This window comes from Orcinus orca, chromosome 20 (assembly GCF_937001465.1).
Source record: "Orcinus orca chromosome 20, mOrcOrc1.1, whole genome shotgun sequence".
NCBI classification, from domain to species: domain Eukaryota; kingdom Metazoa; phylum Chordata; class Mammalia; order Artiodactyla; family Delphinidae; genus Orcinus; species Orcinus orca.
Genome location: NC_064578.1, coordinates 10,199,539 through 10,216,726, shown reverse-complemented (window position 1 = coordinate 10,216,726; position 17,188 = coordinate 10,199,539).

The window sequence follows — 17,188 nt, the reverse complement described above, 5'->3', positions numbered from 1 at the left end:
CTCAGAGCAAACTCCAGCCTGTGTGCCTAGAGATCATAGCATGAGAAATATTCTGCCCCGGGAGTCAATATGCTTGGGCCCCAGTGTCGGTCTGGGAGTCACTTCACCTGGTCTCAGCCTATCGTAACCAATGTCATGGCTGGACGGGCCCTTGTGCTTCTTATGATTGCAAGACACCCTCGACAATAACCATCAGGAAACTTTGAAATGGAAAAGATTTATTACTTACAGGCGCTGGAAATTACATGGCACACCTGAAGCCACACAGCGAAGTCACGTGGGGAGGGAAGGTGGGCCGGAGGGGGAGAAGAGGAGAGAGAGACAAGGGACAGAGAGACGGACAGACAGAGAATGCACCAGCGCTACACAGTTCTGCTAGTACTGGGTCCACGGTGGGGCTGGGGTTTTGCAGGCTCACCCTTTATTGATGAATTTAAGACATAATAGGGAATTCAAAGCAGGGAAAGAGGCCAAATGGTCAGTTATTGAAATCAACCAAGATTTCCAAAGCAAAGAAGCCTGAGGATGACGGAGCGGAGGGCTGTTTTTTTCTCTAGCCTGTGACTAGTGTTTATGTGAGAGAGCCATCTTTGAAGTGGATGCCTCGGCCATGAAAGCTTAAATCAGCCACTCACCTTACAAAAAGAAAAGCCAACTGTCAGTATTTACACCGTAGGGTCTCAATTTCCCCAGCTGTGTGGCGAAGGCATTGTCTTTGATGACCCCCAGATTCTATTTCTCCTGGAAATTTCTATTTCTCCTGGAAATTTCTATAATTAAATTTCTAAATAATACTACACGCTGGCCTATCCTGAAAAAACTCTCTTGAAGTTGTCATCTTCCTAAAATGCAAATTGCAGCACGTGTGTCCTCAGTTTATAATCTGGGAGTAGGAGTTGGAATGTGAGCCCATTCACCCCTGATGGCTCCAAGCTTCTCCTTCCAGCAGAGGGCGAGACTGTCTTCCCAAGTCTGAGTTAGAGGTTGGGGTGATTGTAGTAGTAGTAATAATGATCAGCTAATATTCATTGATGTGCCAGGCAATGTGCAAAGCACTTAACGTGAGTTATTTCATGTACTCTCCCACCCACCCCATTTTCCAGGTAAGGTCACAAAGCCACAGAGAGATTAATTGTTCAAGAATGGGCTGATGGGAAATGATGGAGCTAGGATTTGAACTGCAGAGAATGAGCTCACAGCTGTTCTCCTTGGTGCCTTCCAGGAATCTGGGGATGGGAGAGGAGCTGACCAGAGACAACTATGGGTCCTGCCAACTTACAAAATATTCACAACCTAAAAGTTGAGAGTTATGTTTTATTCGGCAGGAATTTTTAGGACTTCAAGCCCGGGAGACAGCATCTCAAGTAACCCTGAGAGAACTGCTCCAAGGAGTGGGGGAGCCAGGTTGTATAAAAGTCTTGCAACAAAGGGCAGGCAGTCGGGAATGTCAAAAGATTATTGTTAATTAAAGGAAAACCAGGTATCTCAAGTTAAGGAATTTAGCGCTTTTCTCTGTATGGGAAGATGCAAGAGCCTGGGCTCACTGAAATCATTCCTTTGATGTGCACCTCAGCTATCTGGGGCCAGTATCCTGTATTTTCACATCCTGAGTTTCCTCAGGGCTCACCGTGGGAAGTGGCTGCAGTCTGATGGCTGCTAGATGGCAGGTATTCTTTCCTTCCTGAGTTCCCTCAGGGCTCACCAGCTCTGTTGCAATCACTGGTGGCTGTGACACCCTTTGTTTACTGGTATGGCAGGAAATATTCCATTTCTCAGTCCTTATGTGGAACAAGATTGGTTCATTCATTCACTCACTCACATCCTCTCTCAAGATATACCAAGTGCTGGGCTTCCCTGGTGGTGCAGTGGTTGAGAGTCTGCCTGCCGATGCAGGGGACACGGGTTTGCGCCCCGGTCCGGGAAGATCGCACATGCAGCGGAGCGGCTGGGCCCGTGAGCCATGGCCGCTGAGCCTGCGTGTCCTGAGCCTGTGCTCTGCAATGTGAGAGGCCCGCATACCGGAAAAAAAAAAATTTTTTTAATATATATATATATACCAAGTGCCTACCTATGTCACTGGAACTTTATTAAGCGCCGGAATCCATAATTTTGCAATGATGGCATCCTGTCCAGTCACATGATTTTCTACGCAAACTCAGAAGCCTGGGGTTAAGACAATTTCAACCCTGACCTTGAGATGAGGTTTGGCTGGGTAGGCACAGTGAAAAGTGGATTTGGGGGGAGTGGGTAAAAAGTGTCACGGAGACAGAGAATCAGACAATCAAGCATGAGGTCCAGTTAAAGACAAGAATCCCCCCACCAACTCCCCCTGAAGCTGCAGCTGTTCAAGGTTTTATGAATGTCCTCCCCTCCCTTTTTCCTAGCACAATCGTCACTCTCTATTACTAAATGGGCCAGTTGCACCAGATGAATGACCAGGGGTACTAAGTTCCATCGTAGCTCTGCCCTGACCGTCCATGCAACGTGGAAAAACCATTCGCTATCTCTGAGCTTTCTTCCCTCACCTATAAAATGAGGCACCACTCACACCAGTCAGAATGGCCATCATCAAAAAAATCTACAAACAATAAATGCTGGAGAGGGTGTGGAGAAAAGGGAACCCTCCTACACTGTGGATGGGAATGTGAATTGGTGCAGCCACTATGGAGAACAGTATGGAAGTTCCTTAAAAAACTAAAAATAGAGTTACCATATGATCCTGCAATCCCACTCCTGGGCATATACTGGGAGAAAACCATAATTTGAAAAGATACATGCACCCCAAAGTTCATTGCAGCACTATTTACAATAGCCAAGACCTGAAAGCAACCCAAATGTCCACTGACAGAGGAATGGATAAAGAAGATGTGGTACGTATATACAATAGAATATTACTCAGCCATTAAAAAAGAATGAAATAATGCCATTTGCAGCAACATGGATGGACCTAGAGATTGTCATGCTGAGTGAAGTAAGTCAGACAGAAAAAGACAAATGTCATATGATATCATTTATATGTGGAATCTAAAAAAATGGTACAAATGAACTTATTTACAAAACAGAAATAGAGTCACAGATGTAGAAAACAATCTTATGGATAACAGGGGGGAAAGGGAGGGAGGGATAAATTGGGAGACTGGGATTGACACATACACACTACTATATATAAAATAGATAACTAATAAGGAACTACTGTATAGCACAGGGAACTCAATTCAATAGTCTGTAATGACTTATATGGGAAAAGAATCTAAAAAAGAGTGGATATATGTGTATGTATAACTGAATCACTTTTCTGTACACCTGAAAATAACACAACATTGTAAATCAACTATACTTCAATAAAATTTTTTAATTAAAAAAATAAAGTAAAAAAAAATTAAATGAGGCACGATTCAGTTAAATTACTAGAGAAATATTTTGAACCAAGTAAAATGTGCCTGGTACTATGCTTCATGCTGAGGACATAGAACAACAATCTCCCTGCTCAAAGTGGTCACATTTGAACACATTCTAGATATTTTCAATTGATGATAATAGAACAGTGGTCCTACCTCTGATGGAAGGTTCTACAGAATACCACAACTACTATGATGAATAGACCATGATTTGAGGCACCTAATTTGGGCCAAACTCTGTATATGAATTATTTTTGTAATCCTTTACCCCAACCCTCTGGAAGAGATTCAATTATTGTTTCCATTTTACTGATAGAAAAACTGAGGATTGAAAAGATTCAGTTACTTACCAGAAGTCACACTGATAGTGTCACCTGCCGTATCAGTAAACAAAGGATGTTTTAGCCATCAAGCCATCACATGACAGCCACCCCACAATGGTGCACTGAGGGGATTCAGGATGGATAAAAACAGAATACGGGTCCCAGATGGACGAGGTGCATATCAGAGGAATGATTTCAGTGAGCCCAGACTCTTGCATCTTCCCATACAGACAAAAGCACTAAATCCAGTAACTTGAGAAGTCTGGTTTTCTTTCATTAACAGTCATCTTTTGATGCTCTGACTCCCTGGTTTTTGTTGCAAAAACTCCTATATATCCTGGCTCCTCCCTGACTTCTTTGGAACAGTCCCTCAGAGCCATCGGAGAGGCTATCTCCTGGGCTTAAGTCCTCAGAAAAGTCTGCCAAATAAAACATAATTCTTAACTTTTAGGCTGTGCTTTTTTTTTTTTTCAGTTAACAACAGTAAGAACTAAAACCAAGCCTCTCAGAAACCAGCGACTGTTCGTTCCTAACCCCTATGGAAGCACAGAACATGGGACCCAGCTCTCCTAGGAGGTGAAATTTCAAGTGAATTTCAGGTGACACCTGCCTGATTCTTGAGAATGAATTGTGCTAATCTTATCAGTTCCTCTCCTAGAGTTAAATTGCTCTGCAGAATTTTCAGTCCTGATCCAAGAAAATTGGTTTAAAAGGCAGAACTGAAATTTGAGAAAACTAGATTTCTTCAAGTGTTTCCCATGACTTTCAGTCCAGAGCTCTTCAAAAAAGATGTGAAATGTTACTTTGATACATACCCCCCAAAATAACACTGTCTTGTTTTGGCTAATTCATAGCTCTAGGTTGAGGAATGTCATTTATTTCCAGGGCCATCCTTGGGTACAACACAATTATGGAAAAGAACTATCAGTGCTAATCTAGATCCATCATAGGCCCAGAAAGTCCTACAGAATCTGAAATGCTGACAAGAAGTTCAGATCTGCTGGAAAACATCTATTAATCATATATCTTGTCATTTTAACTAACCTGATGAAAATGTTTAGCTTCCATGACTTACTAATTCCCTGAGCCACCTTTAAAGTCTTGTGCTCTTTTCTAAGCCAAAGAATGAAACAGATTTGAAGGTTATGTTGAAAAGAGTATACAGCCGAGATGGCTGTTATAGTCGTTAATATTTAAAATGACATTTCAGACGCTCCAACTAACTCAAACAGAAATTTTAGTAGGCTATTGGCCATTTTTTTAAAGTTTTTTAAAGGTATAATTATGTACTGTAAAATAAATTTTTCAGTGGACAATTGAAGGATTTTTAGTGAATTTTCACAATTTCTCAACGATCACCACAATTCGGTTTTAGAACATTTCCATCACCCCAAAGAGATCCCTTGTCCCAGTCAGCAGTTATTCTTCATTTTCACTCCCAGCCCCAGGAAATCACTTATCACCTTTCTGTCTCCAAAGGTCTCCCTTTCCTGGACATTTCATATACATGTTAGCCTATGTTTCCGAGGTTCATCCATGTTGTAGCGTGTAACAGAATTTTGTTCCTTTTTCTTGCCAAATAGTGTTCCATTGTATATAAGAACACGTGCTGCTTAGTCATTCCCCATTTGATGGACATTTGGGTGGTTACAACTTTCTGACCTTATGAATAAGGCTGCTATGAACATTCATGCATGAGTCTTCGTGTCAACGTATGTTTTCATTTTTCTTGGGAGATACCTAGGAATGGAATGGCTGGATCATATAGTAAATATATGTTTAACTTCATTTTTCACTTTATTTGTTTCACTTTCCTTTTAGGTGTAACTTTTGAAAGTTTACGTGCTAAACTGTTTTGCAAAATAGCTGTATCATTTCCCTTTCCCACACTGGTCATTTTTTATAAAAACACATTAATGGGAGCATGAGTTTTCTGAGCAGTGGCATTAACTCCACAATGTTGGGAATTTCAATTCTCTTTAATCCATTGAAGGCTTTCTGGTTTTAAGCTGCTTCCGACTTTGTTTTTGCTCCATGGGTGGGGAGAAGCTGAAAGAATATTAGGCCTCTTACTAAAGAATCCAGTAACTGTATATTTAAATGATCACCTCCACCCTTGCACATTTCCTGATTGTTTGCGATAGCCTTGTGGCTTCTCTTACTGGCTGCAGGCTACAATGGTGAACTCCACTCCCACCCCCAAATTTGGGAGAAGTGCCTTTTTTCATGGTTCTCACAATATCCCAGGCAAGCCTTTTGTTACCATAGAATTTTCCAGCTGCTCTCAAAGAACTATATTTTGCTCACTTTTGTTTGCTCCGTACTCAGCACAGACGCCTCATTGTATGTACTCAACAATATCTATGGATCAATGAATGAATTAATGAACACAGAACAAGCCTATCTGTTAAGTGTATCATCATGGTCTTAATCTCATTTAACGGAAATATGTTACAAACGCAGGTAATGAAAAACTTGAATCTCTGTCTAGGTAATTTCTGATTTTCTTCCAAAAGAACTAGGAACTAAACCTAGCATCAACTTAGTCCCAAGGCTCTAAAGGAATCTGTGAGCTCTAGAAAAAGGCTGTCTGTTCATCTCTCATCAGCTTTGTGGCCTCAGTCGAGTTAGTTAATTTCACTGTCAGTTTCTTTATCCAAAAGCCCTGCTGTGAGGATTAAAGGAGATAATCCACATAAATCCCTTAGTTATTGTTTTATGGTGCCACCATTTTAACATTTATTGAGTATTTACTAAAATCATTATGAATATGAGGAAGGAGGTAGATGTGTCTTGCTTGTAAATGCAATATTCCCTGCTATAGGCCATCCTAGAAAGTGATGGTGCAGGTCACAACCCCAGAGAGCTGGACTTAACATCACGTAACGATCTCATCAACCAAGCTCCAAATTATAGTCATCGATCGAGAGATTGTAAAATACAAGATCCTAAGGCAAAGATAGTGAAAGACAACGAATATGTGTACATGTGTGTGCGTGCACATGCACACACACACACACATCTCCGCTTTATTCAGATCTCAGTGGATTCCTTTAATTTCAGGACTCACATCTAAGTGTAACCAAGCAAGTCCCTGGACAGAGTCCTCCCCCATATCCTCTGCTGAAGCTCCTCTCTTAAGTACCCAGGTAATAGGATCTGATGCATATTTCCTGAGTTTTTCAGATGCTAAAAACCACCAACACATTGAAGAAATTAACTACTTGGTGATCTGAGCACGTAGACCCCAGACCTTCTGGCGCCTAAAGATCCATCGTCGTCAACCAGAGAATTGTGAGCTGGTCACCTGCCTGGGAGGCCCCTCCCTCACCTGGCCTTCAAAAATGCTTTGCTGATGGGCTTCCCTGGTGCCGCAGTGGTTGAGAGTCCGCCTGCCGATGCAGGGGACACGGGTTCGTGCCCCGGTCCGGGAAGATCCCACATGCCGCGGAGCGGCTCGGCCCATGAGCCATGGCCGCTGAGCCTGCGCGTCCGGAGCCTGTGCTCCGCAACAGGAGAGGCCACAACAGTGAGAGGCCCATGTACCGCAAAAAAAAAAAAAAAAACAAGCAAACAAACAAACAAAAAATGCTTTGCTGAAACCCTTTGGGGCGATTGGGGTTTTCTGAGCATGAGCCACCCTTTCTCCTTGCTCAGCCCTGCAATAAACCTTCCTCTCCTGCAAACTCTGTCATTTTGGTTTGTTTGGTCTCACTGTGTGTCAGGCACACGAACTTGCACTGGGCAAGACAAGGAGGTTCATCTTGAATGGAGGTTGGTTTTAGCACAACACCCAACATCAAGAGACACGCTGCTCTCCAGTGGTTTCGCTCAACGCCACCCGCCTCCTCAGTCTCTCAGAGGAAAGAACAAACACCCCCAGAAAGCTCTTTAGAGTCCTCAGACAGAGGAAGCCATAGCTGTGGAAATGCTTTCACCACACGTCATCCAATTTGAGAACGTCGGGGTTGCTAGGGTGCGGTACATCTTTGGTGCTGCACGGCCCAGCGACATGCATTGTGCAGCCCTGTGAGGCTACGGAACCGTGAGGTGGCGACAGGTGTGTATGTGAGCATGTGCACATTTACGGGAAAATGCCATCTTTGGAGAAAAAATTTGATTGGAGTCCTCACCTACCCCTTGCTAGTCTTGGATAAATCATTTAGCTTTTCTGAACCCGTTTTCCTCATGTGGAAATGGGGATCAAATACTTGGCTGACAGGGACTTCCCTGGTGGCGCAGTGGTTAGGAATCCGCCTGCCAATGCATGGGACACGGGTTCGAGCCCTGGTCCGGGAAGATCCCACGTGCTGTGGAACAACTAAGCCAGTGAGCCACAACTACTGAGCCCACATGCCACAACTGCTGAAGCCTGTGCACCTAGAGCCCGTGCTCCGCAACAAGAGAAGCCACCACACCACAATGAAGAGTAGCCCCCGCTCACTGCAGTTGGAGAAAGCCTGCACGCAGTAATGAAGACCCAACGCAGCCAAAAAATAATTAATTAATTAATTAATTTAAAAACAATACTTGGCTGACATAAAAAAGAATGAAATAGGGCTTCCCTGGTGGCACAGTGGTTGAGAGTCCGCCTGCCGATGCAGGGGACGCGGGTTCGTGCCCCAGTCCGGGAAGATCCCACATGCCACGGAGCGGATAGGCCCGTGAGCCATGGCCGCTGAGCCTGTGCGTCCAGAGCCTCTGCTCCGCAATGGGAGAGGCCACAGCAGAGAGAGGCCCGCGTACCGCAAAAAAAAAAAAAAAAATGAATGAAATATTACCATTTGAAGCAACATGAATGGACCCAGAGATTAGCATACTAAGTGAAGTAAGACAGAGAAAGACAAATACCATGTAATATCACTTATATGTGGAATTTCAAATATGCTACAAATGAGCTTATTTACAGAATAGAAACAGACTCACAAAGAAGACAAGCTTATCATTACCAAAGGGGAAAGTGGGGAGAGGGATAAATTAGGAGTTTGGGATCGGCAGATACAAACTACTATATATAAAATAGATAAACAACAAGGTCCTACTATATAGCACAGGAAATTATATTCAATATCTTGTAATAAACTATAATGGGAAAAAATATGAAAAATAATATATATATATACATATGTATGTAAAACTGAATCACTTTGCTGTACACCAGAAACTAATACAACATTGTAAATCAACCATACTTCAGTTAAAAAAAAATTTTTTTAAATACTTTACTGGGTTATTATGATAATCACATACAATAAATGTAAAATTGTCCATCAAAGTATATTTCAAATCATAGTCACTCAGAGGTAATAGGTGTTACTACTCTACAATGTCTATATGAATATACTTACACACACACAAATATGCCATTATGCTAAATCAATTATTCAGAAATATATTTATGAATACATATCTGGTGACATAAAGCTCCCAAACATAAGATGAGAAGATAAAGATACACGCTTTCCCAGACTCTCTTCCCCATTTAGTTTGCAGAGTTTCTTTTACATTGGTCCTCCCGTTTGCGCTCACTGATTGCCACTAAGCTAACTTTTTTTGGACATGTATATTCTGATTACCTGTAACGGATACTGTTGTCACTGAGACAGCAGAATAAATGAGCTTGTGGAGGACAGGGGGGCACCCCTGACATGCTGGTTCCTGGCTACCCCGTGAGATCAAGCAATGAGGAGAAAGGTGGCGGACAGTGGTCCCAGCTACACTCAAGCATCTGAGTTAAGGGCATGGCCCCCACACTCCGGGGAGGAGAACCCACAATGAACACACACCCTCAGAAAACTGGTAGCTCCTCAAACTGCACCCACCTTCCCCTTCCCCCAAGACCACTAAAACCCAAACACACTTGTCAAAGAGGAAAGACCATTGCCCAAATTGGTTTGGAATGCTTTTCCACTTCAGAGAAGGGTAAATACTTGTTTGTCAAGGAGAGGGTGTTGTCTGGCATCGTGGCTAGCAAAACCCCAATGTAATTTATTACACCGCATTTTCCTAATTGCTTATAAAATGTATTCTACCATTCTGTGTAAATAACAGCGAGCCTTGCAGTCATTAAGTGTATGTAATCAACAGATGTCAGTTGTTCTCCACTTAAGCAACTTAGAAACAACCAAAAATGAATTAGGATTATTGAATGCCGATGTGGAAAGCTGAGATGTTAAATATTTAACGCCCCGAACATAATGATGCAGTTAATTTTGTGTGCTTGTTAGTTGCGGCTTTATCATTTTGCATGAGTGATCCTGCAAATGCGTTCATTTCTCTGCAAGGCTCATCGGGTGTTGCTATGGAGACAAGAGCTGCTCTGACATATTCCCACCGGCCCTGTTTGCCGGCTTTTTCCGTAAACACTTAATTATGCGTTGCATTCTGCAATCAGTGTGGTTGCAGGAAAGTTCGCTTAGCTGATTTCAGGATAAAGATGAGTTTCCCTCAGAAGCAGATGCTTTCTTAAGTGTTGAGTGTGATTCTAATAAGTGGAGCAAAATCAAGAAGCCTCCAAGAGAAAGGCAAACAAATGAGAAGGCAAGGATTCATTCTCATTACTTCTGATTACCTACCTGTATAAAAGCTTATCAAAGTCTTAACAACAACTTTAACTCCATACTGAAACCCTTGATAGTTTGGGGAGGAGGATGGATTATTCTAAACCACACAACCTAAGCATACAAATCAAACAAACAAACAAATCAACAACAACACATATATATATATACACACATACACATATATGGGGGCTAGTCTGTCTAGGAAGAAGGTATTATCAAAATATAACATCCTTCTTCTTTGGTCAGGGATTCTCAACGTAAAAAGAGACTTCTGGGGCTTCCCTGGTAGCGCAGTGGTTGAGAGTCTGCCTGCCTATGCAGGGGACACGGGTTCGTGCCCCGGTCCGGGAGGATCCCACGTGCCGCGGAGCAGCTGGGCCCGTGAGCCATGGCCGCTGAGCCTGCGCGTCCGGAGCCTGTGCTCCGCGGGGGGGGAGGCCGCGGCAGTGAGGGGCCCGCGTACCACAAATAAATAAATAAATAAATAAAAATAGACTCCTGGGCCTCTGGGGGCTGTGATCTTCCCCATCTTTCCATAGGCGTAAGCAGCATATTGTTTCTGTGTGTATATGTGCATCTTTCCAGAAAGAAGCTCCATAACTTTTATCAGAAACCCAGAAAATCGTCAGACAAAACAAGATAAAGAACCAGTGATCGATTGTATTCTAGTGCAAAATACTCCATCTCCTCCTGAGGACGTGTGGACTCTTTCGCGTCCTGTGCGATTACCAAAATGCAGGAAGCGTTTCTGTGGCAGGGACCCCACCCCGAGTTTGTTCTTTATCCAACTCTGGATTCTGATAGAGACATGCCTGGAATTCTCCCTCATCTGAAGGAACAAATACTGGGTTAGATGAAGTAAGCTGATCTGTGCCCAGCATTCTAAGTTACAACGAAACTTGTGTCCCAGTGGACCCCTTAGTTTTACGAAAATGCTTCAATTTAATGAATGAAACATTTATTTGACAGATTCTCATAGGAATCAGATTTCTATTTGATTTGCTTTTTACTAGGTATTTACTGTGTACCAGGCACTTCCTTATACACACTCTATTCTATATCCCCCTTGTGATTTCAATGTAGTTATTTGCACTGAAACTAGAAAAGGGAGACAAGGGTTGAGAGCCAAGCATAATTCAGACAGAACTATTGATACAAATTTGGGTATGAAAGAGACATGCTGGCTCACACTTCACCTTTACTAAATGTCAACAACGTGAATGTGAGTATTTGTGCAGCCACTTGGCATGTGTAACACCACCTTAAAAGCACAGCTGGCTCTTATGATCACTCATGGTTCTACGGGGGCTCAGAGGGGAGAGCTTGTCCCTTCTCCACGATGTCTGGGGCTTGCCGTGGTTTGACACAATGGCTGAGGACTGGACCACTGGGACTGCCTAGCACCCTTCTTTATGCAGCCTCAGGGTCTCTCCGTGTGCTCGCACACAGAGCCGCCTTAGCACTAGAATTTCAAGGCAGTCAAACTTCTTGCGTGAGGGCTCACCACGCAAGTCCAAGTTTTCCAAAAGCCAGGGCAGAAGCTGCAAGGCTCCTTAGGGCCTGGCTGCATCAGTCCCGGAACATTATTCTATTCATCAAGAAGATGCTCAATGGGACTTCCCTGGTGGCGCAGTGGTTAAGAATCCGCCTGCTAATGCAGGGGACACGGGTTTGAGCCCTGCTCTGGGAAGATCCCACATGCCGCGGAGCAACTAAGCCTGTGCGCCACAACTATTGAGCCTGTGCTCTAGAGCCCGCGAGCCACAACTACTGAAGCCTGCACGCCTAGAGCCCAAGGTCTGCAACAAGAGAAGCCACCGCAATGAGAAGCCCGTGCCCACAACAAAGAGTAGCCCCCGCTGGCCGCAACTAGAGAAAGCCCACGTGCAGCAACTAAGACCCAACAACGAAGACCCAATGCAGCCCCCCCCCCACAAAAAAATAAATAAATTTATTTATTTTTTTTTTTTAAAAAGAAGATGCTCAAGCCAGGGACTTCCCTGTTGGTCCAGTGGTTAAGACTCCACGCTCCCAATGCAGGGGGCCCAGGTTCGATCCTGGTTAGGGAACTAGATCCCGCATGCCACAACTAAGAGCCCGCATGCTGCAACTAAGACCTGGCACAGCCAAATAAAAGAAGATGCCCAGGCCAGTCCAGACTGAAGGAGAGGGGGATTTAGCTCTACCTCTCAACGGCAGGAGTAGCAAAGACTGCATAGCTACGTTCAGCAGCTCAAAAGGTAGGGCAGATCTATTAGGTAACATTGTTAAGCAACTGTCCTAACTTCTATACATACACATGATGTCAATTACCTCTACAAAGCAGCCCTGTCACCCCATGTTACAGATATGAACACTGAGGCAGAGTAGGGATTCAACCCAGGACGGTCCTCAAATTCTGTACCATCGCCTACGATGCCTCCTGGTTCCACCACCACTTCACTCAAGTTACAATCACTGCAGCCTCCGCTGATTTCTTCTCCCTTCCTTCACACTTGCTACTTGGATCTTACATGAAAGATAACGTAATTATCCATCATCTTTTTTGGTATATAGGCGTCTCCCCAAAGAGATCACAGAATCACAAAATGGGAGAGCTCTGGGTTCTGAGATGGGAAAACAGAAGGGTACACAGGGCCTGGGATTACACAGATGATTGGCGGCAAGAGAACTGGGCTCATAGGAGGGGAGCAGCTTCTGGTCCTGCTCCTGGCTCTGGCTTCTTGTCTACAGCTTTTGGTACCATAGGGGAGGAAGGAATTTTCCTCTACCCTTCTAGGCTCTTTTGGCTGGTCTACTAATTGAATTGACATAAGACAGATGAGCAGGAGGAAAACAAATTGAATTTTGTACGTATGGGAGCCTCACACTGACACTGAAGCTTATATGCCATCCTGAGCTAAGGAGAAAGAGGTAGGGGTCGAGGCTTCAAAGGGAAGGAAGACAACTCACAGGGAGGTTGGTAAACAGATCTTCGTCATGGCATGTGCAGAGACAGCGGGACACAGAGAGGAATTTGAACAAACAGGCCCAGGTGAGGTCCTCCAGCGCCCTACACTGAGCCTCTACCTTGGTAGTTATCTTGGGTGATAGCTCTCTTCCTGGACCAGGCCCTCTATCAAAATTCTTTTTTAAGAATTTGATTGAAGTACAGTTGATTTACAATGCCGTGTTAATTTCTTCCATACAGCAAAGGGACTCAGTTATGCATATATATATTCTTTTTCATATTCTTTTCTATTATGATTTATCATGGGATACTGAATATAGTTCCCTGTGCTGTACAATAGGACCTTGTTTTTTCTCTGTTCTATACACAATCATTTTTTTATTTAATTTTTATTTTATATTGTATTATACTTGATTTACAATGTTGTGTTAGTTTCAGGTATACAGGAAATGGATGCAGTTTTAGGCAGTTAAGAGGGAGATAAAAAGTTCTTCCTGTTCCTTTTGGGCTTTGACTGACTTCAGCTCAAAATAATCCACATGCCAAAGTGGCACATTAGGGGCAGGCTGGTTCTGAACCCCTTCTGTACATATGAGCCTCTGAAAAAAAAATTGTGTGGTGAAACCAGTGATTACTGGTGATATTCCTTTCCTCTCTGTCTTGTCTAGGGCTGAACCTTGTCTAAGGGAAGATAATTTGCTCTCTAATGAGAGTACTTGAACTGCATTTCTTTCACTTGCTTTGAGATTTCTGTCAATTTTTTCATCTAGTTCTAATCTAATAGAGCCTAAATCCATTTTCAGCTAATTACAGGAAATGCTTCTAATGAGTAAATTAAGTCTGCTTCTACTCCGGGAGGCTCACCAACCAATACCTTTCCCTCTATTCCCAACAATTCACCTTTCCTCCTTCTTAAAGGGCTTGTCACTCCCAATCTCCCCAAATCACCAGCCATGGTAGAAGCTTCCAGAGGTAACTCTGCCCTCAAGAGGAAGTGGCCATCCACCAATGACAGGTCCAAGACCCCTGGATTTACTGACCGCAAATTGCTGATCGTTGTAGCGCTACGAAACGTTCTTCTGGCTTTATGAAAATAAAAGATGGTTTTGCCACATGCTTGGAAGCTACAGTGTCTGCCAAAAGCAAAGTGGTGGGAGTTGGAATTACCCAAAAGAATGCTTTGAAAATGTGAAAATGCCTATCGCATCCACAGTGCTACTTTGCTTCCTTTCAGAAATGCGCTGAAGCAAACTCCTGGTCACACAGCCCTCAGTGCCTGTGCTCATGAAAGAACTAGAGGAAGAAAACAACAACTTGGCTAAGATTATGCTTAGCAGTAAGTCCAGCTACAGATATAATGGCAGCTTCTGGCTGTTAAACAGAATTATCCATCATGTGGCCCATGAGGTTATAAAGATAAGGGAAACAAGAACCAACCAAACAAAAAAAACAGAGAAGTGTAGATCCTTACATATTTCTCAAGCATCCGACTGTTTTACTCAAAACCAAATATGTTGGGTGGGGAAGAACTTGCCACCCCAAAATGTCTCTTTGGCATGTGGATTATTTTGAGATGAAAACAATCAGGGCCCAAAAGACTTGGGAAGAACTTTGACCTTCCCCCTAACCACCTAAAAGAACTTAGATTGAGAGCCTGTTCCCAGAACAGAGCTATCACCACAGATATCTGCAAAGAATGTGGGCTAAGTGTGGTGGGGAAATTCTAGGCTGGGCCTAGAGATCAGAGTCCGGTCTCCATCCCATTGTCTCTGCAGGCCCAGCCAACATTTGTTTACCAAATATTTGCTTTTCCACCTCCACGTGAATTGCCTTCCTCTCCTTTTAAATCCCAAACCACTACCCCCAACATCCTCTTTTGTCTTTGGCTGAAGACGATATTTCAAGTGAGGGCGTCAGTCATTTTGGCAAGTTACTCGGTTTTCCTGGGTCTCCCCCATGTATACATGTTTTTAAACTTTTTAATTTTCTCCTATTAATCTGTCTCGTGTCAATTTAATTGTTAGACCAGCTAGAAGCACCTAAAAGGGGAGAGGAAAATTTCCTCCCTGCCAACCAACATTGGTCAACTACCCCCACTAATCCTTAAAGCAGTTAATGATATGTCTGTAAAACAAATAAAGCAAGGCATAGTGTATCCGTCTCGCTGGAGGTATCCTACACCTCATTGACTCTATCCGCAACCGACTCCTCACAATTCTGGCCGCCCAGAATATCCCTCATCCCTGCTTTCTGATGTCTTCGCTTGTAGTTAATGGCGCACAGCTCCCTAAGGTCAAAACGGAATTTTATTTTGCCTGCCTAGCCTCCAGGGTTAATCAAACGTTTGTGATAGATATTCCAATCATTGACCTGGCAATACTTACAAGAGAAAATTGATGCCTGGCAGAATTAAACAACAGGCCATGTAAAGTTTATCCACCATTTAATGGAAAGGTTTGAACCCAGGTCTCTAGTCTCCAAAGACCTTATGCTGTTTCCTATCTCAAGCTGCCATTTCTTCCTTAGATTATTCTGTCTCCTCATGAGGCTTCATCACTTCAGCCTGGTCCCGTTGCCCATCCTTCTCTTAAATTGTTCATGGGATGGTCTTCTCAAGCGAAACACCAGCTGAGAAAGTGGTGATCTTGGAGGTTAGATGGTATTAAAACGGAATTAGGACAAGGGAGCTGGCAATGCCTGAATCTCACCTTTGCCAGCCATCCCTTTGTCCTCCTAGGAACTGGTGAGATGGATGCATTGGGAACTATTGTACCTGAAAAATGAGACTCCGCTTTATAAGAGAGACATGGTTCCTGCCCCCATGGAGCTTACATTCTGATGGTAAACATGCTGTGCTCCACTAGTGATATCTGTGTTGGACTTGGCAGGAAATGGCGATAAGGGTGTGCCAACTCGGCACACTACTGCACACTGCTCACTAGCCACCACGAGAGAAAAACTCTCTACAAGAATCAATACCTAATTCATGGAAATGTTTTCCAATACCCAAGCCAAATTATGGGGTTTCTCACTTTTCCTCTCCCTCCAATAAATCTAAAGTTTGGCCAGCTTACTGAGAAAAACATACATATATAACTTAGGATTGAAACCACCTGCAAATTTCATTTTCTCATTTTTGTATTCCTTCCTTAAATCAACCAGGCTTTTGACTTGAAGTGTTCAAATAGGCAGGCTTGGCTTGAAGAGCTATTCAAACCATATTCAAAATCCACAGTTTGCCTTTTTTTATGAAGCGCATTGCTTTTGCAGACATGATTTTGCTAGCTTTTAAAAATGGGCTATTAAATTTAGAATATCAGAGAGTGGAGCCCTGGGGATTCTAGACAGTGGGAGTGGGTAAGCAAAACCTTGATGTTATGAAGATAGATGGTAAATTCAGGAGACAATGACAGGCCATTCTGGGGAGCAGAGGATGACTCCTAAGGTGTGTGCCATGCTGGGTGCAAGGGTGCAGGGAAGAAGCCTGAATTACAGGCTAAGGCATTTGGTTGCTGTTGTGTTTTTTTTCCATAAGGACTTTCTGTTAAACACAGACATTTCCTTATTACTGAGCCATAAAAAGAAACGAAATTGAATTATTTGTAGTGAGGTGGATGGACCTAGAGGCTGTCATACAGAGTGAAGTAAATCAGAAAGAGAAAAACAAATACCGTATGTTAACACATATATATGGAATCTAAAAAAAAAAAAAAAAAAGATCATGAAGAACCTAGGGCAAGACGGGAATAAAGACGCAGACCTACTAGAGAATGGACTTGAGGACATGGGGAGGGGGAAGGGTAAGCTGCGATGAAGTAATAGAGTGGCATGGACATATATACACTACCAAATGTAAAACAGATAGCTAGTGGGAAGCAGCCACATAGCACAGGGAGATCAGCTCGGTGCTTTGTGACCAGCTAGAAGGGTGGGATAGGGAGGGTGGGAGGGAGG